Here is a 24,600-nt window from a genome sequence, read left to right on the forward strand (position 1 = left end):
CACTATGCTCCTAGTGATGAAGTAAAAAATAATCCTGCCTGAAAGTGTACAAAGCAGAACATTTTTTAAACATTTATTTTTAAAATTTTGAGTTTCATATTCTTTCCTTTCCTCCAGCTCCTCCATTGATAAGACAATGATACCTGTTTTATTTGGAATCAAAAGCAGAACATTTTCAATAAATATTTTAAAAAATAATTTTGGGAAGATTTAATTAATTCCACGATGCTTTTCAACTGACAAACTAAAATTTATATATCCCATAGAAAGATCTTGGTTGACAAATACTACAATAAAAATGATTTATATACCCCCAAACTCCAGCTTTTGGGATAAGTGCTGTTTCACAAAAATTCTAGGTAAACTGGAAAATAATATGTCAGAAACTCAACATAGACTTACATCTCATACTTTTTGCCACAAATCATGCATCATCTCTTGTTGAGCTAAAAGATCCACTTATTTAATAGTTTAATAATAATAATTATTAATATATATCAATGTATAAATAAATTTGTTAATATATTATATAATTACATATGATAATTATATATTGTAATAAATAATTTATTAATATATCGATGGTGTATTATTAATAATTGATAATAATAATTTAAAATTATAAAAATCCTTTCTGTTGTTGAGCATTAGAGGGAGAGGTTATAAAGACAGACAGGACGAGGGGGAAGAAGACAGCTGGATAGGGAAGGGAAAATTCCTATGTTGGTTGGCAATGAAACAATCACACTCCTCCTGGCCTTCCCACCTGGAAACATTATCCATGTTCCCTGTAAGAGGATCACAAAAGTTGGGTGGAGGAACTTTTGGGGAGAAAGAGGAAAATGAAAAGTATTTCAAGTACACAATCACAGAAATGGCCTAGCCACATGCATACTTCATTTCAAACAGACTGGTACCTGCTAGGATGTAAATGAAACATGGTTTATATGATCTGAGGGCTTTCTAAATCAGTGTAATAGTCCTCAGACAGAGCTTCCCTGGAATTGTCAGATGAGTTGGGGACTGGTGAGTGGAGAGGAGTAAGAGGTCTAAAGGCCTTTGGTGCTTCAAAAGTTTGTTTAAAAAATAAAATAAAAATGTCTGGAGTCTTGAGGTCTCTCTCACACCTTTCCCCACTCCCACTAGTCTCCTGGGTTCATTGTGGGGTGGAGGATTAGCTGCTCCCTTTGACCAGCATGCAGATGGGCCATGGGCAGTGTAGAGTTGGGGGCAAAGGGCAAAGAGGGAAGAAGGTTGGAGTGGTTGGTTGTACTATCTGGTGTTGAGATTGAGATGTTGTGTTTGAGTTATCCTTAAGTACAAACTGGAGAAGGAAGAGAAAGAGGAGGAAGAGGAGGAAGAGAAATTCATCCCTGTCAGTCCCCAGGGGATTTGTGACAGTGTTCTCTCCACTTAGCTTTTTTGATACATTGGACTCAGGTGTCATACTCTTCCATCCAAGAGGGACTATACAGCTATAGTGGAATAAGTGATTCCAAGGTAACTGCCCAACATTCTCACCCAGTGTATAGTCTTTTTTGCATACAGAACATTCTAACCTTGAATTTACGTGTTCCTCTGTGGCTTGTATGGTGGGAAGGATTTATATTCTCTCTTTGTCTGATTTGGGGGACTGACATTTTCAAACTGATAAATTTTAGCTGTGCACTGATCACAATCATCCCATTAGCATCCCACAAATAGGTTGGATTTGAAAGCAAAACACCCAATAGGGCCTGAACGAGATGAGGTGAGATCTTTCAAGACAGTTGTGAAAATTGAGTAAGGCTTCATCTATTTCAGAGTTGGAGTAGGCCTGAAGGACTTTAAGCATCAAGTCAAAGGCATACTTAAGTCCCCTCCCTGATATCCCCTAAGGGCATACTTAAGTCAACTTGTTATCCTCTTATGATATCAGTGTCTTTCTGTTTAGGTCAAATATGGGCAACTATGTACTTATTGGTCAAGTTCAATTTCCTGAGTAGTTCCCCTGTTTAGAATGTGAGATCCTCAGCCAATAAGGATGAGGGTCAGTGGTGGGATGGGGTATTTGCATTAGGGATAAAAAGTTTGACTGCCCCCTACGGCACCTCCTCCCTTCGATTGTCTGCTCAATGGGTGGGCCTCCCATTTCTCCAGAAAGTATAATAAACTTTGCTTTGCTTCTAGATATTTCTCCAGCTTTTTTATTAAATGCTGTCTGAACCACACAGGCCCAATGCCAGATTTGGTATTGCTGTAGATGCAATAATTCTATTGACCAATTGCTGAATAATCTCTTCTAAATATGAGGTGCCTTCCTGCTGGCCTGCAGCACATGGTGATTGAAGTGGCCCCTGGCTGCTGCATTCCATACTAGTAGTGAGATTGGTGATCTAGTTCCTGTCTGTTCTCCCAGTGCTTGGACTCCTAGGACTGCACCAAGAGTCAAGGGTGGGCAATTCAAAGGTGTCATCAAAAAACCCAAAGGCAAAAGGGGATATATCCCTATGTCAAGGTGAATAAATGCTGGTTCAAATTCTCATAAAATTGTCCGTTCTGATCTGTGGGAGCTGTAGTGGAAATGGAATTATTTTCAGTATTTCTGGTCTCTTTTCTGAGAGCTCTTCAATAAAATTGCACTCACACTTTGGGCAGATATAATCCTATGGCTAGGTATCATGGCTTTTCAGCATTATAAAGATAAATAACTTTGAAAAACTTAATTCTGATTAACGTGATGACCAATTGTGATTTGGGGGGACTAATGACGATCAATGCTACTTGTCTTATTGTGGAGAAATAATGAACTAAGGAAACAGAATAATACTTAAATGTTTTAGAGGGCTCCAATTTGTGAATTTGTTGTTTGATTATGTGTATTTATTACAAGGATTTTTCTTTTCTTTTCTTTAAACTGAATAGAAAAATAAAGTGAAAAGAGGAAACAAACATTTTTAACATAAAATAAATAGAATTTTTAAAAAAATCAGTCTTTTCCTTATTTCTATTCTCACACATTTGGATCCCCAGCTTCATTCCAGTCTAATTTAGTATTGTAAAGCCTTAGTCAATACACAAATATGATGTAAAAATGGGATATGCCTCTTTAAGATTAAGATTTCTTTCCCTGTTCCAGTGAACTGAATTGAACTCTTAGAATCTCATCTAAAATTTTGGGAATATGTTTAGCATATGAAACAAAGAAAAAGAAAGAAAATAATGTTCAGAGAGATATGGTGAGGTAATACAGGATCATCAAATTGTTCCTTTAAAGACTAGGATGTGGACATGGTTACTATTCTCTGTATTTATAAAGATTCCATTGACATGAGGGTATAGGCAGTGTAGTGAACTGAATAGTGTTGTTTTGGAGTCAAATTCAATGGGGGCTCTACTACTTCTAGCTGGAGTGATCTAGAACAAATCCAGTAACTTCTTTGGGACTTCCTCAGATCTTTCAGTTTTCTTGTTCACTCATTCCTGACCTCCTTTTTACCACATCCTATCTGGATAGTTAATTTCTGCTTCCTGTTCACTTATGTATATATCCTTGGATTAATATTTCATATTTTAATTTTCAAGTTTTAGGTTCTTGCCTCCATTCTTAAGATCCTTGAGCTCCATGACAACAGTAGTTCCTTACAATAACTTATTAACTCTTACCCTTCATCTATACTTGATGTGTCTCTCATAAGAATAAAATGATAGAGAAGCAATTTCTAATTAATAATATTGACTTTGAAACATTACTGCTGAGACATACATGTACGTAAGCATTATATTGATGACCCATATTATTTGTTAGCAAGAGGTCCAGGAGGATGTGGACTAGAGTAATCCCTTTGGAAATTCTATCCAAAACTAATTTTGGAAGCATTTCAGTTCTTTTAGTTTACATGTATCTTGACCAGATTACAGAATTTTTAAAAATAGGATGGTCAAAAGAATTTTAGAGTTGAAATGGATCTCACAGGTCTCCTATTCTAATTAATATTTGATGAAGAACCTTTAATACAACATATATGAAGTCATTCAACCTCTTTTTGAAGATGAGATAGAAAAGAGGATTGAATGAATCCATTCGATGGTTATTTAAAATATATATATATATATATATATATATATATATATAAAACTTCACATATAATTGGGGGATATATTTTATATATATATATATATAACTCAAAACTTTATATATATATATATGTATATATATATAAAAAAACTTTAAATATATATATATATATATAAAGTTTTGGGTTCCAAGTTCTTTCCTTTCCTTATCACTTTCTGAGATGGTAAACAATCTGATATAGGTTATGCATGAGCATTCATGTAAAACATATTTCCATATTAGTGATTTTATGTAAGAAAACTTGAAGAAAGAATGAAAAAATAAAGAGAAAGACAGGAAGAAAGAAAGAAAAATAAAAGAAGGTGAAAAATATTTTGTTTCAATTTGTATTGTATAAAACATCACTTCCTTCTCAAAGTGAATAACATTTTTCATCATGAAAAATTTACACAAACAAAACCAATGCAGCTAAAACTAGGAGGAAAACAGGAAACTGGAAAAAATTACAATAAATTTATTTGATAAAGTTTTTATTTTTCAAATACTTGGGGAACTGAGCCAAAAATAAATAACAAAATCATATGTGTAACCTCCTATACCTGAGCTAATTTCTACAAGCAAAGATTGCCCATTGATGTGTGGATAGACACAACAGCTCTAATGGATCCACCACTTCTTGCCTGATTATCATGGAAAAGTAAAAGATAAGTAGAGTGAAAAATAGAGAAATACTAAAACCTTCTATCATATGTGATGGTAGTTTACACTCCTCTATCTTTCAAGTAATATCTCCATATATTCTGCTTTTCTTGATCAGTGTGACTTGGTCTTTAAGATGCAGTCTGAATCTTTGTAATTTAAATGTACAAATAGCCTTCATCAGGGGGAATTAGAGAGGACTGTGCTTGTTTAAAATAGTTGCCCCAATGGAAAAAGGTAATTGTTTTTTAAGGAACAATTCATGCTTTTAAGAAGAGTTCCTTGTAATGTAGATTAGATACAAAGGTAGAGGATTATAATAATCTTGATATTTGGATTAATAAAGGGAAATAATTTGTTACTTGAATACATTAATGAATTTCAAAGATTGAGTTCTTCTTGTCTTAAGAAAGACAGTGTTGTTAGAGAGGAAAAAGTGAAGTCTAACAATATCTGAAACACTGCTTTGTAGTGGATGGGAAGACCACAGAATCTAAAAGGAAATCAAAGACCTCATAGTTCATTTTAGTAACTAATTGAATGGAGCAAGGAGGAAGTGTAGTTTTGTCAGAAAAATCAGGAGGCAATCAGGGGAGAGAGAGAGAATCCAGCATCAATTAGTCAATAAGCATTTGTTAAGTACTTCCAGATACTGTAATGGGATTGGAAAATAAAAAAAAAAAAATGAAGCAATTTTTATCAAGTATCATATAGTCTATTAAAGGAGATAATATATTCATATTAAAATATTAAAAACTTTTAGATAGAGAAATTAGAGGACCAATGAAGATTTTGCATGGATTCATTTCCTGAGTTTTGAAGAAAAGTGGAATTCTAAGAGGTAGAGACAAGAGGAGAAGGAAGATCACTTTGTCTGGACTATAGATTTGATGACAAGATATAATTTTGGGTCAGAATATGGGATCCTCTGAAAGCTGGAGTTTATTGAAACTTAGAGGCAATAAGGAGTCATTGTAGCTTATTCAGTAGGGTAGAGATATGGTTAGATCAGAACTTTAGGAATGTTTCTTTGGTAGCTCTATGGAAAAGCTATTGGAGCAGAAACTTGAGGCAGGGTAATCAATAAGCAATTGATTTCAGTAGTTCAGGGAAGAAGTGATAAAAGATTGCTGGAGACTGTGTGATTATAGAGAAGAGGACTGATGTGGGGGGTGGTGTGGAGTTAAGAAAGAGTTAGAATGATCAGATATAGATTTTGAAGAAGTTTTCAGAGAGAATAATTTTAAAATCCATGTGATTTGATGAAGTTACCATGTGAGAGTGGTGAGAGAGAGAGTTTTGTGTGTGTGTGTGTGTGTGTGTGTGTGTGTGTGTGTGAGAGAGAGAGAGAGAGAGAGAGAGAGAGAGAGAGAGAGAGAGAGAGAGAGAGAGAGAGAGAAGAGAGACAGAGAGACAGAGACAGAGAGAGACAGAGACAGAGACAAAGAGACAGAGACATAGATAGACAGAGAAAGAGAAAGAGAGAGGCAGAGAGAGAGAGAGAGGAAGGGAGGGAGAGGGAAGGAGGAGAAGAAATAAGAAGATGGTATTAGGGAAATCTATGAAAGAAAGAGTATTCAGGAGTACAGTGTTAAAAGTTGTGAAATTTAAAGAGGTAAAGGATGATAAAGCTAGAAAAAAGGCCTTTAGATTTGGAAATAGAGAAATCACTGGTAAAATGAGAGAGAACAGTTTCATTTCAAGTGAGGTCAAAAGTTAGACTACAAAGGATTGAGAAGGCCTTAGTCACCCAAGAGTAGGAGGGTAAAGAAGGTCATAGACTTGGTTTCAAGTGTGAGAAAATCATCTGCATCAGCACCTTAGGATAAATCCACATAAATGCAAAGAACATTTGCAAGGACTAGGAGGTAACCCCTTCCCTATGGAGAATGAGGGAGACATACTTAATTAAGAAGGAAGAATTCACTAGGAATCAAAAGCAGTACTTAAGAGAATAGAGAAATTGCCCTGCTGTGATAACTTTCATAGTAAAAGTGATTTGGGTCCCATAAATAGGGACAAAGTAGAGGGTCCTGGAACTTTGCCACATTATGTGCCAATTAGTTCTCTAATGAGCAAAGGAGATTATGGACTTATGCTAAGCAGATACATAATATATATATATATATATATATATATATATATATATATATGTACTAAGTATGTTACAATTATCTCATTTGATCCTTACAACCATACTGGGAGAGAGGGATTATTATTAATCTCATTTTACAGATGAGGAAACTGAGGCAAAGAGGTTTGAGTTACTTGCTGAAAACCATACAAATACTAAATTTGAGTTCAGATTTGAACTCAAAACTTCCTGACTCCAGCTACCATGCACTATTTGCTGAACATAAATGAATAAAAACTGGACAAATGAATGTAATAATATAAATACAAACTTGCTAATATAACAATAAATAAATTCATGTAAAAGATATTACTATTAATAAAAAAGTAAGTATGATAAATACAGAGAAGCATGGAAAGATTAATTGATAGTATGGATTAAGCAAAATCAGGAAAAAATAAACCCGATGAATATGAAAATGGAAATGGAAAGAATTACAAGACAATTGGACATAAATGCCACTAATTAAAATGACTAAAATAACTAGAGATGCAGAAAATGTGTGGAGGCATTCTATGAAACATTGTTATGATATCAGATTTTTTTAAGTGTTAATTTTGCTGAACTATTTTTTCCTTTCTTTTTTTATTTATATAAGGAAATGCTAACTTGGAGGGGCTAGAAAAAGGGAATGCTGGAAAATGTAGATGATATTAAACAAAAAAAATAAAACATTGGACATTCAGTAAAATGTGAAGCAGATGTTTATCTGACAGCCCCAATTTCTGTAAAGGGTGCTCTTCTTTCTGTAAGAAAAAAACTGGTGTCTCTGTATTGATGATGGTGGACAAATCAAATAATTGCCCCAAACTGTTTCCCACTATCATTCATTTTCAAACCTTGGAAAGGTTACAAGGAGCCTATATTTCTGGTAAAATGAATTGACAAGGAGGAAACACTATTGTGAGAGTGTTGACTAGTAATGAAAGGAAGCTATTTCTACATTAAGTCTTTGCATTGCTCAGTGCCCTGGCAACCTTTCAGCATTTCATTAATTATATTCCTACTGACCTTCTGGATCAATTTGTTATTGTGTACCTTGATGACATTTTGATATTTTCACACCATAACACAGGATCAAGTCTCCTATTTCAGCGAAATGTTAATCTAGTTGCAGCACTATGATTTGTACCAATGATAGAAAAACAGCACATGTTCTGTCAGCTTCAGGTTTCTTTGGGATTCATTTTAGGACCAGATGGATCCAGGAAATGTGGATTCTATTTGAGAGGAGGTAGAATCCCCCTGGAGAGAAGAGCCTGCAGAACTTAAACTAATTGTTATTAGCATCTTATTGCAGGAACTGAAAATTCAGACAGAGCTCCTGTTTTAGCTTTTATGAGGTTGACTCTACTTCCCACTGGAGACTAGAACAATGGTAGAAACAGACTCATTGGCTACAGTTCTTAAAACAACACACACACACACAAAATTGCAAAAGAAGAAATGTTTTATCTATTCTTGACACCAGGACTTCTTAAACTTTTCCCACTTGCATTCCTTTTTTCCTAATAAATTTTTATATGACCCCAGGTATATAAGATAGCATAAAATCAAATATTTACTAATAATAAATCATAATTTTGTGATCCTCACATTTCTGTTCTGAGACCCTATATAGGATTGTGAACCACAGTTTAAGAATATGGGCTTTATTACCTACTAATCACTTGAAAGAAATTATATTTTAACTCTTAAGAAATTACTGATAGTAATTGCAGTTCTAGAGATATGCCAACATAACTGAAGATAACTCCTTGTGATTCTACAAGGGCTATCAAGTTATCCTTTCCACTTCATGACTTTCCCCATCATGGTTCTGCTTATCATGGGTTAGAATAAAAAGTTAAATGGTAAATTTTGGAGAGATTTGCAGAAGCCTCAGATGATATACCCAAGCCAGCAGATGAAACAAAGCCTATGACTCAAATTTTCTTCTTCTCTGATACATATGGATTTTCCAGATCATGGGGACATTGCACCACTACTTCTTATAATGTGGAACAGATAAGTATATCCACTTAAAAATAATCACTTGACATGAATATCAATTTTATATGGTGTCAGGAGGCCACAGTCTACAACCTGGAGGTTATGCCAGAAGAAATTAGAGTTTATGTATTTCTCAACCAAGTAATAAACATATAAACTGCGCACACACACATAAACACATACACACACACACGCAAATAACCCTTAACAACTGAGTTTTGTCTCTCAGCACTAAGAATTCCCAGAAATTAGTCATTATTTCAAGTACACATAATATTTGCTAGATGGATTTGTACATGTTAAATGCATGAAATTAAACTGTCATTTTAAAGATTTTCATGTATTACTTTACTTTTTTCTAAGTGCTTCAAACATGTGTGTTTCATTTCTTCAACTAGGTTATACAGTTCTCCAGAACAAACACTATGCCTTTTATTCCTGCCTGCCCCTCCCCAAATGTAGGATAACACTAGGAAATTAGGAAATTAATCATTCAGTATTTAATAAATTGATTTAGGGGAGATTTAACAAATTCACACATATAATTACAAACAAACTTTTAAATGTCTCATCAAATTAGAATTTTATCCTTTTACAATGTAGTAAGTAAATAACAAATGTCAAACATTAAGTCCAATGCTATGGGAGAATGAGATGACAGAGAAGAATCAGGAGATGACAGAGGGGTACCAAGGATAAAAAGAACTTCCATAGAAGTGGTTGATGGTCTCCTTTTGTGCACAAACAGTAGTGGTAGCATACATTTCCCTCTTCCCCTCCTGATTCATGGTCTAACCAGTGAAGTTTAACATGTCATATAAGATGAATTATTCTATTTATCATCTCCAGGAAGCTTCTTCTTCCAACATATCAATTTTGTTTTGCTGACACATCAGAAACACCTGAGGGGGAAAATACTGCTAAAGTTTTGACTTTTCCTCAAGTTCCATTACTATGGCAAATAACAGACACTCAATAAATACTCATTGGTTTCTTTGCTATGACAATAAAGACTAAATTCAAGGCTGAAGGCTGAAGATTCTTAAGTCTTGGCTATTGGATTCTTTAGTTCAGAAATAAATGCTAAGATTTTTCTGAATATCATACTCAGCAACATGAAATCCTTATGATAGTGAACATTATATATAAGTATACACTTCAGTTCTGCACATACAGTTGTTATGGCCCATTATCAAGTTATTCTAAGATGAAAAACCATAAGTATTTCCTATGATGAATGCTGTCCTTTCTTAGTTTTTGTCTTTTATCCTCTAATGTAGTATATTTCAGTGCAGAACAGTGAAGAGTACAGGATTTTGAGTCATAAAAGTAGTGTTCTAAGACTATTTCTGATGGGCTTAGTTACTTCCCTTGTCACATGCTACATTCACTATGTCACTTCCTATCTCTAGATCTCAATTCCTGTCTGTGTAAACAAAAAAAGGGGGGAGGTGAAGTTAAGTGCAACAACAATCCTTTTAAGGGCTAGCATTTTATGATAGATTCATCTCTTTTATACCAAATGTAAATAGGTGAGAAGTACAAGCAAGGATGTGCCAGTCCCAACTAACTCAGGAGAGTCAATGTTAAATTTTCAGTGTGAGTATTTATATTCATAAATCGGCAAAACCATGATTAGTGGGTTAAAAGAGGCAGGGTCTTGACTCATCTCTCCCCTAAATCCCTCCTAATACCCTTAAATTATGACTCTAAACAAATTCCAGAGTGACAAAACCCACATAAAACTGGAGTGAAAAAAAAATTCTTTTAAAAAAATCCAAATCCTTTATTTTTAAAAAAATTATAGCTTTTTATTTACAAGATATATGCATAGGTAGTTTTTCAGCATTGACAATTGCAAAACCTTTTGTTCAACATTTCCCCTCCTTCCTCCCAAATGGCAGGTTGACCAATACATGTTAAATATGTTAAAGTATAAGTTAAATACAATATATGTATACATGTCCATATAGTTATTTTGCTGTACAAAAAGAATCAGACTTTGAAATAGTGTACAATTAGCCTGTGAAAGAAATAAAAAATGCAGGCAGACAAAAATAGAGGGATTGGGAATTCTATGTAGTGGTTCATAATTATCTCCCAGAGTTCTTTTGCTGGGTGTAGCTGGTTCAATTCTATTGGAATTGATTTAGTTCATCTCATTGTTGAAGAGGGCCACGTCCATCGGAATTGATCATCATATAGTATTGTTGAAGTATATAATGATATCCTGGTCCTGCTCATTTCAATCAACATTAGTTCATGTAAGTCTCTCCAGACCTTTCTGAAATCATCCTGCTGGTCATTTCTTAATGTCTTAGAACACTACTTTTATGACTCAACAGAACAATAATATTTCATAATATTCATATATCACAATTTATTCAGCCATTCTCCAATAGGCATCCACTCAGTTTCCAGTTTCTGGCCACTACAAAGAGGGGCTGCCACAAACATTCTTGCACATACAGGTCCCTTTCCCTTCTTTAAAATCTCTTTGGGATAAAAGCCCAGTAGTAACACTGCTGGATCAAAGGGTATGCACAGTTTGATAACTTTTTGAGCATAGTTCCAAATCGTTCTCCAGAATGGCTGGATGTATTCACAATTCCACCAACAATGTATCAGTGTCCCAGTTTTCCCACTTCCCCTCCAACATTCAGCATTATCTTTCCCTGTCATTCTAACCAATCTGACAGGTGTGTAGTGATATCTCAGAGTTGTCTCAATTTGTATTTCTCTGATTAATAATGACTTAGAGCATCTTTTCATGGCTAGAAATAGTTTCAATTTCTTCATCTGAGAATTGTCTGTTCATATCATTTGGCCACTTATCAATTGGAGAATGACTTGATTTCTTATAGAGTCAATTCTCTATATATTTTGGAAATGAGGCCTTTATCAGAACTTTTGACTATAAAAATGTTTTCCCAGTTTATTGCTTCCCTTCTAATTTTGTCTGCATTAGTTTTGTTTGTACAAAAGCTTTTCAATTTGATATAATCAAAATTTTCTATTTTGTGATCAATAATGATCTCTAGTTCTTCTTTGGTAATAAATTCCTTCCTCTTCCACAGGTCAGAGAGGTAAACTATCCTATGTTCTTCTAATTTATTTATAATCTCATTCTGTAAAACAAACTTTTAATCCAAAACAATTTAGAAATTAGCATAAAATGTCTGTTTGAAAATGGAAATATGTTTAGAAGAATTGTGGGAGGGAGAAGAAAAATTTGAAACACAAAGTTTTGTAAGGGTGAATGTTGAAAACTATCTTTGTATGTATTTGGAAAGCAATCTATTAAAAAAAAAAAAAAAAAAGAAAGAAGCAGGAGCATGTCTTAGGGAGAATGAATCAGTGACAGCAATGACTGCTTCCAGACCTCTCAGGCCACGGACAAACATATACAGGGGTCACTTTGCTAGCATCAAAGGCAGGACTCTGTTGCATTCCCTATATTTGGTGGGTTGTAGTCACAAGCCTTAATTCCAGTCAGAAGCAGCACAAGCACAGCAGAGCTTATAGTAATAGGGAAGTAATAGAGACCTGGGTCACAGTTCCAAGGTTGAAAAGAGTGCTTGTGGTTGTCAGAAACCAGTACACAGTACAAGAGAATAATAAAAATAATAAAAAATCTCCCTAGATTATACAGTCATGGAAGAGTCAAAAACTTATAGACCCTAAAAACTACTTTTGAAAACAGATAAATCAAAACACTGAAGCTTGGGACAATAACCCTCCACTTGGGAAGTAGAGTCCTATTATAACAAAAAAGTTAAAAATCAAGAAATAGGCTAGAAAATGGGTAAGCAACAGAAAAAAAAGAAAAACCTCTGACAAAAGAAAGTTATTGTGGTGACAAGGGAGGTCAAAGTATACACCAAGATGATGAAAATAAATTCAAAGTTTTGCTTTCAAAACCTCAAAAGAAATATGGTGTCAGGCCATGGAAGACTTCAAAAATGATTTTAAAAGATTATCAAGAAAAACTTCCTTGATATTCTAGATTCAGAGGGTAAAATAAAAATTGAATCTACTGATCACTTCCAGAAAGAAATCCCAAAATGAAAACTCCCAGGAATATTATAGTCATATTCCAGAGTTTCCACATCAAGGAGAAAATATTGCAAACAGTCAAGAAAGAAGCAATTCAAATATCATGAACTATATAATCAGGATAACACAAAATTTAGTAATCTCTTCATTAAAATATCAAAGGGTTTAGGGAGGAAAAGAGATAAGATTACAACCAATAATCACCTATCCAGCAAAAATGAGTATAAACCTTCAAGAAAAAAATGGATATTCAATGAAATGGAAGACTCTCAAGCATTCCTGATGAAAAGACCAGAGCTAAATAGACATTTTGGCTTTCCTAATTACTTCCTAATACTGGAAGATACAAAACAAACATAAATAAGTAAAAAGAAAGATAAATCATAAAGGATTTGAGATTAAACTTTATAGGTTAAGTGAGAAAATTATATTTATAACTCCTGACATGATTGCATTATTAAGGCCATTAGAAGTATACATAGACAGCAGAGGTGTGAGTTGGATGTGATGGAAGGATTATCTTTTTAAAAAAATTAAGGAATGCAAAAGAAAAATGCACAGTGAGAAGGAGAAAGGGAGAGGTTGGAGGGAATAAATTATGGAAATAAGTTTTACAATAAAGGGGAAAATGAGATTAGTGGGGAAGGGAAGACATAAACCTTATTCTCCTCATAATTGGCTCAAAGACCACACTCTGGTGTAGGGATCTATCTTATACAAAAAAGTGCGAAGGAGATGGAATATGGAAGAGAGTAGGGGAAATAAAGGAGGGCAATTTGGAGGAGTTAATAGTTAAAAACAAAAATACTTTTGATAATGTGCAGAATAAAAGGAGAGAGAATCTAGGGGGAAATGTGGAAAAAATCAGAGGAAAATACGTTGCTAATTCTTAGTGTGAAAAACAATTTACAATGAGTTTTTCTGATAAAAACTTCATTTCTTAAGTTGTACAAAATGGGATCATATTTATAGAAATAAGAATCTTTCCTAAACTGATAAATGATCAAAAGATATGAATAGTCAGTTTTCAGGCAAAGTAATAAAATTTATTTATAATCATATTAAAATGCTCTAAGTGACTTTTGATAAGAGAAATGCAAATTAAAACAACTCTGGGCTGATAGCTGTATGATTGGTTAATATAACAGAAAAATGAAATGGCAGCTGTTGGAGGGGATGTGGGAAAACTAAAACTCTAATGTATTATTGGTGAGGTTGTATACCGATTCAATTATTCTGGAGAGGAATTTGGAACTATGCTCAAAGAGTTATAAAATCATGTGTATTTTCTAGTCAAGCAATTGTATTAGTAGTTTTATTTTAAAAAGTCCTATATGTACAAAAATATTCATAGCAACTCTTTCAGTAGTAACATAGGATAGGAAATTGACAGGAAAGAATAATCATCAATTGGGGAATAGTTGCTCAAATTGTCTGTAATTCTGATTGTATACTATTATGCTTTAGAAAATTATGAGCACTATGCAATCAGAAAAACATGGAAAGACTTTAAAAAAACTGATACAAAATAAAATGAACAGAACAAGAACAGCGTTTACAGTAAAAGCAATATTGTAGGATGATCTACTACAAATAACTTGGTTTTCTCAAAAAAAAGGAATGATCTTAGAAAGTTCTGTAGGACTTATGATGAAAATTCTCTATATCCAGAGAAAGGTATGGTAGCTCATGAATTTTAGACCAAAGATATTTTTTCTCCACTTTCTTGATTTTTCTCGTGTTTTTTGTTTTGTTTTGTTTTGTTTGTTTTTGTTTTTGTTTTTGGTCTGTACTTTTTTTTCATAGAATGATTTTTTATAGACATGTGGTTACATATGTATAACTTATGTCAAATTACATACCTTCAAAATGAGGGTTGATGAAAGAGAGAAGAGAATTTGGAAGTCAAATTTGAAAAAGACAAAATGTTAAAATTATTTTTGTATGCAATTGGTAATAAGTAAAATAGCAAATAAAAATTTTAAAAAATCAGCAAATAATTCAAATAAGGGCTTTCAATTTACCTTTTGTTAACTGCCTAAACATAAGAAATAGAGAAAATGATAGCAATGTAGATTAAAGTTAAAAGTGTGTTATGTATAAAGTTTTAAAAATATTTACTGGAGTGCAAATCAGGTGACTACAGAAAAATATAATCAGCAGGTCTCACTCAGGCTGACATTATAGTGTAAGTTAGAGATTGGAAAGAAATGAGATACTCTCTCCTTTCTTAACTCTTCTCTTATTTGGATTAAACATTCCTAGTTTTTCCCAGTTCAGATTTTAGTCTTTACAGATTTAGTATTTATACTAAAGAACTTAGAAAGATACTGTTCAATCTAAACTATCTATATCACTGGCAAAACCCTCCATTTATCAAGCCCTTCAAAATTATGAGTTTTTCCCATCTATATCTGGAGATCTATTTTAAAAGCCTGATGGTTTCATAAAATAAACCTGTGAAGGTATACTAACTGATTCAGAAAAAAGTGAAAAGAATCAATTGTTCATTGTATATTGTTAACACAATCTTGTAATGATGATCAAGTATAAAAACTTGGCTACTCTGATAAATACCATGGTATGACAATTCTGAAGAACTCATGATAAAAATTGCTATCCACCTGTAAATGGGAATCAAGGAACCCCAAGTGCAAATTGAAATATGATCACATCTTATTTTTTTCATATTTCCTCCCATGGCTCATAGACAAACATTTACATGATTTTACTTTTATAATTGATATAATTTTACTTGCATTATCAGGGGTTAGGGGAGGAGGAAAAATAATTTGGAACTAAAATTGAGAAGGGGAAAAAAAATGTAAAAAATAAATAAATAATGAATTGTTAGGGTAAAATGTGCCAATAACTAAAACAGTCAGGCTATGGCAGACAGCTCAAATAAGAAAACAGCAACAGATAATATTAAAAAGATGAGTTATGGTCAGATTATGGAGAGCTATTAATAATAGAATAAGGAGTTCTGAAAAATAAAATAGAAAAGAAAGGGGAAGACTTTTAATTAACTATGACTAAGAAGGATATTTTTTTAAGAGTATACTTATAAAGCACATTGAATAAATGAATAAGGAAATAAATAAAAAAAAGATTTTTCTAAGTAATTACTATGTCCAAAACACTATTTTAAATGCTGAGGCATGAACAGAATAATAAAACTGAAATAAAATAGAAAAGTGAGATAACAGCTGTTCCCAAGGAGCTCACATTTGAATGAGGTGAAAATACAACAAAGAAAGTTTTGATTCTAAGTCAAATGGAAAGCACAATATCAGAGTGCAATGGAAAAACACATGATGATATCTTATTTTTAACATGAATTTTATATTATTATGTCACAATTCCACTAATAAATATCAGTTGATGATGAAACATTTAATAAATCTCAAGACTTGGATAGCAAGAACCTTCTTTTCTGGGCTTTCACTTGCTGTGGCTTCAGCATCCCAAAAGCATTTGGAATCGGTGTTTTCTTACAGGGATAATGGTTGGAGGATCTGTGTTTAAAGAACTGAATGGTGGTGAGGTTGGCACTGTCATTCTATATATCTTTGGTCTTAACTGTTCATCAATGGCATTTGTTGGTGACAGTGATGAGGGAAAGGAAAATATTTTTTTCTCCAAACTTTGAAATTGTGAAGTACTATATAAATATCATCTCGGATTTGTTTTTTATAGTAATTTAACCTTTGTCTCTTTTCAAACCCTTACCTAAAATTTTAGGGGAGACCTTTCCATCCCTGATCAATCTGTGTACAATCAAAGAAAAAGAAGGGGCAAGAAAATCCAATAATGGATTATTAATCTCTGAATAACTAAAAAAAATAGCAAAAATTTTAATTACAGTTATTGCATTTCTACTGTGCTTGTTGTATAAAGCTGATAATGCATTAACTTTATTTGAAATTTTATTTGTGTTTCAAATTTAACTAACTCCCCCAAAATCATTCATGCAGTACAATAATACAAAAGAGGAGACTATTTCTTGGAGAATTCATTGAACTATGCATTTTTATCATATATTGCTTGCTTAAAAATAAATTCAATGTGTAATTGGAATGTGTAATTTAATAAATTCAATTTGTAATTTTCCAAACTATCCTGGTTATTTCCTTCTAATATTTTGTTTGCTTGCTCTTGAATTCTTAGAATGCTTTAATAATTCTCTTTTTTAATTTTTCTGTTCTTTTAACTTCCTTTCCAACTTGTTTTTCTAGTTCATAACATTTTAAATCTCAAGCATAAAGTTTTTTTTTCATTTTTTTTCACATTGTGTCAGTTCATGTCTTAGATTAAGAGATGGTGTTCTCTCTAACAATATAGTTTTGATTGGTTAGATTGTTCTGGCTCTGTTCACTTCACTTTGCATCAATTCACATGTCCTCCCAAGTTTTTCTGAAATTATACCTTTAATCATTTCTTCATCATTTATAATACAATAATATCCTATTGTATTTAGATATCATAACTTGTTTAGCCATTCCTTAATTGATGAACATACACTCAATTTCCTTGATTTATTACCATCAATAGATTATCATTGATAGATGCATTTTCATAATTCATTCCTTACCCATCATCCTTTCTTTCTCCAGTCTTCTCCCTGTTCTCTTGCCTCTAAGAATATCAGTGGGAATTAATTTGCATTTTTTACTTTTCTAACATCTAGACGAGGTATGGAGAAAGGAATCACGGATCAAAACCAATTTTTCTTTAGGAAATTTGGAGTGTATAGGTTTCTGTTTCTTCAGATTTGAATTTGAAAAAAAATCATAAGTGAGCTATCTCCCACAACACTAAAAACTGGCATCCCAAAGAAATATATATCATAAGTTGTTTCTTAAAACAAACTAAAAAAACTACTGTCTGCTTATTGTTATAGACACCCTGATAGATTCTCTGAAGAGGCTATGATTAGACCTGGAGGGACATACACAACTTCCAGGGTCAGGTTACTTGAGACAAAGTGAGACATCAAAGAGATTTATTATTTCAAGAGAAGTTAAAAAATAAGTTGAAGTGAGTTTAGGGCCTCTAGGTCATAACTCCATATCATTTTTTTGACATCAAGGACTTTTAAGATAAAAGTAAGACTCATGATGGGTCTGACAGAGGTTTAGTATTAACCTTTTCTAATGTAGATTTATATTATTTCCAAGATAAGGTCATTAGGCTAGAATCATGAGTTTTCACAATATATAGACTTTCAGAATTTCCCTATCCTTCAATTAAGTGCCATTTAGGTATCATCAATGAACACCACTAAAATCTGATTTTCTTTAATGGGATTTCAGAGTCAATGATAGTGCATTTGTGTAATTCCTTAGGAAATAGATGCTGGTTTAAACTCATTATTGTCAAGGACTATTGACCAATTAGCTCCAATTCAATCTAATTATATAACACAGAAACTTAAGCTTTGCTAGATTGATAATGAACTAAGGCTTTTCACAGAATACAAGAGCAAATCAGAACCCAGCTGGCTATTTACAAGCTGAAGCCAATTTTCAGATATGAAAGAGAATTTAGCCATAACATCTGACTATGTCTTGAAGGAAAATGAACTTTTTCCTTATTCCATCTTTGGACAACTAAAATTGTGAAGAAGTTTCTCATTGTACTGAGGACAATTGCTGCTCTGTGACTTTAATACTATAATTCTATTTTTAAAGCCTCTACCTGAATCAAAATAAGAAATGGAAAAACTTTTAGATAGATAACAACATTTCTATTTTGCATTCTAGAAATTAAATCACATGACTTCCTTCCTTCCTTCCTTTTTCCTTCCTTCCTTCCTTTTCTCCTTCCTTCTTTTGCTTCCTTTCTTCTTTGTTTTTTTCCCCCTTCCTTCCTTCTTTATTTTCGTCTTTTCTTTCCCTCTTTGTTTGTTGCCATTGAGATAATAATAGGAATTTAAGTCTTTGGAATTCAAATTTTAGCAATAATTCATTATCAAATTCAGATTTAATGCATCCCTAAATCATATTAAGAGCAGTTAGTTGGCACAATGGACAGAGCATTGAGCCTAGATCCTTCCTGAGTTCAAATCTGGCCCACACTTACTAGATATATGACACTGGACAAACAACTCTCTTTGCTTCACTTTGCTCATCTGCAAAATAATCTGGAGAAGGAAATAGCAAACCATCCTATTACATCTGTAAGAAAAGGATAAATGGAATCATTTAGAGTTGGACACAATCAAAACCAAGAATTGAACACAACTGAAAAGATTCCATAACAACAAATCCCTTCTGGCTGTAACAGATCAAAAACTATATTGTAAAGCAGTGGTCATCAAAACTGGCTAAGAAACAGATAAGTTGATCAGTGGAATAGGTTAGATTCACAGGACAAAGTAGTCAATGACTATAGTAATCTAGTGTTTGGCAACCCAAACTTTTGGGATAAGAACTCACTATTTGACAAAAACTGCTGGGAGAACTGGGAACTATTATGGGAACTAGTATGGCAGAATCTAGGCATTGACCCATACTTCACATCAATATAGCAAGATAGGGTCAAAATGGGTTCAATATCTAAACATAAAAAATGATATTATAAACAAATTAGAAGAACATAAGATTGTTTACTCTCAGATCTGTTGAGGAGGAAGGAATTTGTGAGCATAAAAGAACTAGAGATCATTATTGATCATAAAATAGATAATTGATTATTTTAAGCTAAAAAGTTTTTTGTACAAACAAAACTAATGCAGACAAGATTAGGAGGGAAGCAATAAGCTGGGAAAACATTTTTACATTCAAAGGTTCTGATCAAAGCCCCATTTCTAAAATATATAGAAAATTAACTCAAATTTATAAGAATTCAAGCCATTCTCCACTTGATAAATGATCCAAGGATATGAACAGACAATTTTCAAATGAAGAAATTAAAATTATTTGTAGTTATATGAAAAGGTGTTCCAAATCACTATTGATCAAAGAAATGCAAATTAAGACTACTCTGAGATACCACTACACACCTGTCAGATTGGCTAAGATGACAGGAAAAGATAATGAAGAATGTTGGAGGGGATGTGGGAAAACTGGGACACTGATACATTGTTAGTGGAACTGTGAATAGATCCAACCTTCTGGAGAGTAATTTGGAACTATGCTCAAAAAGTTATCAAACTGTGCATACCCTTTGACCCAGCAGTGTTTCAACTGGGCTTATATACCAAAAAAATCTTAAAGGAAGGAAAGGGACCCACACATCCAAAAACGTTTGTGGCAGTCCTTTTTGTTGTGGCAAGAAACTGGAAACTGAATGGATGCCAATTATTTGGAGAATGGCTGAATAAATTATGGCATATGAATATTATGGAATATTATTGTTACGAAAGAAACAACTAAGAGGATTATTTTGGAGAGTCCTAGACAGACTTACATAAACTGATGCTAAGTGAAATGAGCAGAACCAGGAGATCATTATACATGGCAACAACAAGACTATACAATAATCAGTTCTGATGGACATGGCTCTTTTTATCAATGAGATGATTGAGATCAGTTCCAATGATCTTGTGATGAAGAGAACCATCTACACAGAGAGAGTACTGTGGAATTTGAGTGTGAATCACAACAAAGCATTTTCAGTCTTCTTATTGTTTTGTGCTTGCATTTTGTGTTCTTTCTCATATTTCCCTTTTTGATTTGATTTTTCTTGTTCAGCACAATAATTGTAAAAATATGTGTAGAAGAATTTCACATGTTTAACATATATTGGATTACTTGCCATCTAGGGAAAGGTGTGGGAGAAAGAGGAGAAATTTGGCACACAATGATTTTGTAAGGGTCAGTATTGAAAAATTATCCATGCATATGATTTGAAAATAAAAAGTTTTAATAAAATAAAAGAGGTAATATTAAAAATATCAAAATAAAAAAGTAAAACAGATGAAAAACGAAAAAATAACTTTAAAATTAAAAAAAATAATTATTTCTAATCATCCATGGGAAAGGCTTTCAACAAGGGAGAGAGCCAATTTGAACATGACAATGTTACTTTGAAGAAATGAGAAACAAAGAGATCAAAATCTGCTATTATACTACTACTGCTAGTTCTATTACTTCTTACTAATGTTTATATCACACTTAATCTGTGCTTGGCATTGTGCTAAGCACTTTATGATTAATATTTCTTTGATCCCCACAACCATTCTGCAAGTTAACTGCTGTTATTTTCCCTATTTTGCAAATGAAGAAATAGAAGCAAGTACCAGTTGAGTGGCTTGTTTAGGGTCATGCTTCTGGTGAAGGAATATTTGAACTCAGGCCTTCCTGATAATTTGGGCCCATGCTGTATCTGCTGTGCCACCTAGATGCCTCATGATATTCAAAAGGACAAAAGCAATGGAGATGCTTCATAAAAAAAAAAAAAAAAAACAAAAAAAAAAAACATCCTGCTCATATTAGCATATAGGCTGTACAAATGTCCTGCTACTGAGAAAAAAGCTGAGAGTTGAAATAATTGATACAGAATAAAATAAATAGATCCCAAGGATAGTATCCATATTGCCTACAATAATGTAGTTGAAAAGAAAAGAACTTCAAAATAAAGCTGGAAGTTGTATGTTTGTATTGGCCAATCTTGTCCCTGGGGAAAATGAACTTTCCTTGTTTCTTTAATTTAATCCACACTTATCCCAGAACCTACAGTCTTTGGGTTTGTCAAACACTAAATTACTATAATCATTGTCTATTGTGTTTTGTGAACCTAATCTATTCCACTGATTCACTACACTATTTCTTAGCCAGTACCAAATAGTTCTGATGATTACTGTGTTATAACATAGTTTTAGATCTGGTGTAGCTAGGCCACCTTCCTTTGCATTTTTTTTTCATTAATTGCCTTGAAATTCTTGACTTTTTGTTTTTCCAGATGAACTTTGTTATTATTTTTTCTAACTCTATGTAATTTGTTGGCAGCTTGATTTGTGTTGCACTGAATAAGTAGGTCAATTTAAATAGAATTGTCATTTTTATATTATACTACATATGCACATGTGCACACACAAACATATTTCCATCACACATCTATTGAAATTGCCTTGAATCACTTCAAGATAATAATAGCATTTTATATTTTCTATAGTTATTTTAAATGGGATTTCTCTTTTTATCTCTTGCTACTCTACTTTGCTGGTAACATATAAAAATGCCAGTGATTTATATGGGTTTATTTTATATCCTACAACTTTGTTAAAGTTACTAATTGTTTCTGGTAGCTTTAGTTGATTCTCTAGGATTCTCTAAGTATATCATTATATCATCTGTAAGGAGTGATAATTTTATTTCCTTGATACTTACTCTAATTCCTTCAATTTCTTTTTCTTCTCTTATTGCTGAAGCTAACATTTCTAGTATAATATTGAATAGTAGTGATGATAATGGGCAACTTTGTTTCATCTCAGGTCTTGTTGGAAATGGTTCTAGTTTATCTCTATTACATATAATACTTGTTGATGAATTTAGATAGATACTACTTATCATTTTAAGGAAAGCCTTTATTCCTTTGCCCTCTGTTTTTTTTTTTTAATAGGAATCATTGTATTTTGTCAAATGCTTTTTTCTACATCAATTGAAATAATCATGTGATTTCTATTAGTGTGGTTATGCTGATAGTTTTCCTGATATGATATTGAACCAACCTTCCATTCTTGGTATAGGGGTCCTCAAACTATGGCCTGCGGGACAGATGGAGTAGCTGAGGACAATTATCCCCCTCACCCAGGGCTATGACATTTCTTTATTTAAAGGCCCACAAAACAAAGTTTTTGTTTTTAATATAGTCTGGCCCTCCAACAGTCTGAGGGACAGTGAACTGGCCCCTATTTAAAAAGTTTGAGGACCTCTGGATCCTATAAATCCTCCTTGGTCATAGTATATTATCCTGGAGAAAAGTTCCTGTAATCTCTTCGCTTATATTTTATTTAACATTTTTGCATTGATATTTTTTAGGGAAATTAGTCTATATTTTTCTTTTTCTTTTGGCCCTGCCTGGCTTAAGTATCAGCAGCACATTTGTGTCATGATAGTATTTTGGTGGGACTCTTTCTTCCCCTATTTTTCCAAATATGTTATATGGTTTTGAAATTCATTGTTCTTTAAATACTTGGTAGAATTAACTTGTAAACCCATCTAGTCCTGATGGATTCTTATGGAATTCATTAATGGTCTATTCAATTACTATTTCTAAAATGGGACTGTTTAAGTAATTTGTTTCATCTTCTGTTAATCTGGACAATGTATATTTTTGTATATATTCATCCATTTCACTTAGATCATCAGGTTAGTTGGCATATAGTGGGACAAAATAGCTCCTAATTATTGTTTTAATTTCCTATGTAGTAGTGGTAAATTCATTCTTCCTTTTTGATACTGGTAATTTGGTTGTTTTCTTTCCTTTTTCTAATCAAATTAAGGTTTATCTTATTTTATTTTTTTTTCATAAAACCGACTTTAATTTTATTTATTAATTCAATAATTTTGTTATTTTAATTTTATTAATCTCTTTATTTTCAGAATTTCAAATTTGGTATTTAATTGGGACTTTTAATTTGTTCTCTTTCTAGTCTTTTTTTTTACTTGCCTGTCCAATTTTTCTTCTCTTTTTGTATTTTATTCATATAAATATCGAGTAGTAATTTTTTTTTCCTCTAAGAAATGCCACAGCTGCATCCCATAAATTTTGGTATGTTTTCTCATTATTGTCATTTTCTTTAATGAAATTATTGATAGTTTGAAACACTCATTTTTTTTTTTTATTTAATAGCCTTTTATTTACAGGTTATATGTATGGGTAACTTTACAGCATTAACAATTGCCAAACCTCTTGTTCCAATTTTTCACCTCTTACCCCCCACCCTCTCCCCCAGATGGCAGGATGACCAGTAGATGTTAAATATATTAAAATATAAATTAGATACACAATAATATACATGAAAACCGTTATTTTGCTGTACAAAAAGAATCAGACTCTGAAATATTGTACAATTAGCTTGTGAAGGAAATCAAAAATACAGGTGGGCATAAATATAGGGACTGGGAATTCAATGTAATGGTTTTTAGTCATCTCCCAGAGTTCTTTCTCTGGGCTTAGCTGGGTCAGTTCATTATTGCTCTATTGGAAATGATTTGGTTGATCTCATTGCTGAGGATGGCCAGGTCCATCAGAACTGGTCATCATATAGTATTGTTGTTGAAGTATATAATGATTTCCTGGTCCTGCTCATTTCACTCATCATCAGTTCCTGTAAGTCTCCCCAGGCCTTTCTGGAAATCATCCTGTTGGTCATTTCTTGAAGAACAATATTTCATAATATTCATATACACAATTTATTCAGCCATTCTCCAACTGATGGGCATCCCTCAGTTTCCAGTTTCTAGCCACTACAAAGACGGCTGCCACAACATTCGTGCACATATAGGTCCCTTTCCCTTCTTTATGATCTCTTTGGATATAATCCAGTAAACCTGCTGGATCAAAGGGTATGCACAGTTTGATAACTTTTTAGCATAGTTCAAACTACTCTCCAGAATGGTTGGATTTTTCACAACTCCACCAACAATGCATCAATGTCTTGATTTTCCCGCATTCCTCAACAATCATCATTATTTTTCCTGTCATCTTAGCC

At 32.9% G+C, this 24,600-nt stretch overlaps 1 pseudogene; it reads right to left on the minus strand.

The window, feature by feature from the left end:
- Window positions 1–1,272: 1,272 nt before the first annotated feature.
- On the minus strand, window positions 1,273–16,499 carry LOC100922047 (annotated as a pseudogene).
- Window positions 16,500–24,600: the final 8,101 nt, after the last annotated feature.

Source organism: Sarcophilus harrisii, chromosome 3 (assembly GCF_902635505.1).
Source record: "Sarcophilus harrisii chromosome 3, mSarHar1.11, whole genome shotgun sequence".
NCBI classification, from domain to species: Eukaryota; Metazoa; Chordata; class Mammalia; order Dasyuromorphia; family Dasyuridae; genus Sarcophilus; species Sarcophilus harrisii.